The following is a 2751-nucleotide window of genomic DNA, read 5'->3' on the forward strand; positions in this document are numbered from 1 at the left end:
CTATACAGAGACGTGATGCTGGAGAATTATAGGAACCTGGTCTCCCTGGGTGAGGATAACTTCCCTCCTGGGGATGTGCCCTTGCGTATCTTTGCATTTTCTCTTGTTGCCTCTTGGAAGCCACGTACTTACTTGACTAAAATGGAAGTCTTATTGATTTTGACATGAAAAGCTTCATGATGCCAAGAACACACCACTGCACTCCAGCCCAGGTGACAGAGCAAGACTCTGTCTCAAAAAACAAAAACAAAAACAAATCTTATGGCAGACTTTAAACATATCCAGTTTCCTGTTTGCTTTTCTTGTGCTTTCAATTCGGTAGTTCTTGGAAGAGAGCTCGATGTCCACATATCACATATTACGATGCTCCCTCAGCATTCAGAAGGAGGCAGTCAGTAGAGGAATTTGTGAAATATTTTCCTAGATCCATCTGCAGTGTCTTCTTTCCTATTGAAACATAGGGCTGGGACTCTGGAAAAGCTCCAGCACGTCATGGTCCTTTCTTTTTATAAGCAGGAGTCTCTTTCTGACCTGCTGTCTCCATGTTGGAGCAAGGGAAAGAGCCCAGGACTGTGGAGAGTGAAGTGAAAATAGCAAAAATATCCAGCTGGGAGGGAATGTATTACAGGTGTAAAGGCAGGTAAGAGCTCAGATGGGCAGAGTGGAAGCTCCACCTTCCAATAGTGTGTGGGGAAACTCTCTGCAAGTGGGAGAATTCTGTGGGAAAAGAAAAGTTTCAATCCTCATATCTCTGAAAGGGCATCTTTCTTTGCACCTGCTTATCTCTCTGCTCTTTCTTTCTTTCTATTCTTTCTTTCTTTTTTTATGACAGAGTCTCACTCCGTGGCCCAGGCTACAGTTCAGTGGTATGATCTTGGCTAACTGCAGCCTCTGGCTCCTGGACTCAAAGCATTCTTGTGCCCCAGATTCCTGAGTAGCTGGAACTGCAGGCTCTTACCACCATGCCCAGCTAATGTTTGTGTTTTTAGTAGAGACAGTGTTTCACCATGTTGGCTAGGCTGGTTTCAAACTTGTGATCTCAAGTGATCCACCTGCCTCAGAATCCCAAAGCATCGGGATTACAGGTGCGAGCTGCCATGCCTGATCATTGTTATTATTTTAAATAGTTTTGTCTTTTAGTTCTTTAGATATTTGGGCAGAGGTTAGTGTTGCGGGTATGTTAAACATCTTAAAGTTATAGCATAATAAAGAAACTTAAAATTTCCATAACCTGGCCAGGTGCAGTGGCTCACGCCTGTAATCCCAGCACTTTGGGAGGCCAAGGTAGGCAGATCACCTGAGGTGAGGAGTTCAAAACCAGCCTGGCTAACATGTCGAAACTTCGTATCTACTAAAATTACAAAAATTAGCCAGGCGTGGTGGTGGGTGACTGTAATCCCAGCTACTCAGGAGGCTGAGGAAGGAGAGCCTCTTGAATCTGGAAGGCGGCAGTTGCAGTGAGCCGAGATTGCACCATTGCACTCCAGCATGGGAGACAGAGTGAAACTCCGTTTTTCAAAAAGAGAACAAAAAAATTCCATAACCTGCAAAAACTTCATCTCCACTGGAACATTTTTTTTTAAATTTATGTCAGAATTATTTCTGTGTATGTTGCATTTTTGTTAACATATGTACAGTGTTTTTCTGCCTTTTATTTTAAATAATGTGAAAAAAAGTTTAGTTATGAAGAAGAGGTATACATATGCCAGTTTCTGTATCTGTCCTTTTATTAATTACTTTATGTATTTATGAGACAGAGTTTTGCTCTTGTCACCCAGGCTAAAGTACAATGCTGCAATCTCAGCCCACTGGAACCTCTGCCTCTCAGGTACAACCAATTCTCCTGCCTCAGCCTCCTGAGTAGCTGGGATTACAGGCATGCGCCACCACATCCATATACTTTTGTATTTTTAGTAGAGACAGGATTTCTTTTTGTTGCTCAGGCTGGTCTCAAACTCCCCACCTCAGTTGATCTGCCTGGCTCGTCCTCCCAAAGTGCTGGGATTATAGGCATGAACCACCACACCTGGACTATCTGTCTTTTTTTTCACATTTACTGGAGAACTTTATTTATTTATTTATATTATTATTATTACTATTATTGTGATGGAGTCTCACTCTATCACCCAGGCTGGAGTACAGTGGTGTGATCTCAGCTCACTGCAACCTCCACCTTCTGGGTTCAAGCAATTCTCCTTCCTGAGTAGCTGTGACTACAGGCATGCGCCACTACACCCAGCTAATTTTTGTATTTTTAGTAGAGACGGGGTTTCACCATATTGGTTGGCCAGGATGGTCTCGATCTCCTGACCTCGTGATCTGCCCCCCTTAGCCTCCCAAAATGCTGGGATTACTGGTGTGAACCACCACACCCAGCCTGGAGAACTTTATATAGACTTGTGGGTTGGAGTTACTCTTGTTTTTTTTGTTTGTTTATTTGTTTGTTTTGAGACGGAGTCTCGCTCGTTGCGCAGGCTGGAGTGCAATGGTGCGTTCTTGGCTCACTGCAAGCTCCACCTCCCGGGTTCACGCCTGCCTCAGCCTCCCCAGTAGCTGGGACTACAAGTGCCTGCCACCATGCCTGACTAATTTTTTGGATTTTCATAGAGACGGGGTTTCACCGTGTAAGCCAGGATGGTCTCAATCTCCTGACCTTGTGATCTGCCTGCCTCGGCCTCCCAACGTGCTGGGATTACAGGCGTGAGCCACCACACCTGGCCTGGAGTTAGTCTTTAGCCTTCTTTCATTTTT

General features: G+C 44.5%; 1 protein-coding gene across 10 annotated transcripts in view; it reads left to right on the top strand.

Annotated features, from left to right (window-relative positions):
* Nucleotides 1-2751, top strand: part of LOC105539572 (zinc finger protein 28) — a 31870-nt gene that overhangs the window by 22318 nt on the left and 6801 nt on the right. The window contains exon 1 of one of the 10 annotated variants that reach the window (XM_011979972.1): nt 1140-1175. The exons of the other annotated variants lie outside the window; for them this stretch is intronic. The gene's annotated coding sequence lies outside the window, so the exon portion shown is untranslated. Of the gene's footprint in view, nt 1-1139; nt 1176-2751 lie in introns of those variants that run through there. 10 annotated transcript variants of the gene reach the window in all.

This window comes from Mandrillus leucophaeus, unplaced genomic scaffold (assembly GCF_000951045.1).
Source record: "Mandrillus leucophaeus isolate KB7577 unplaced genomic scaffold, Mleu.le_1.0 Scaffold104, whole genome shotgun sequence".
Lineage (NCBI taxonomy): Eukaryota > Metazoa > Chordata > Mammalia > Primates > Cercopithecidae > Mandrillus > Mandrillus leucophaeus.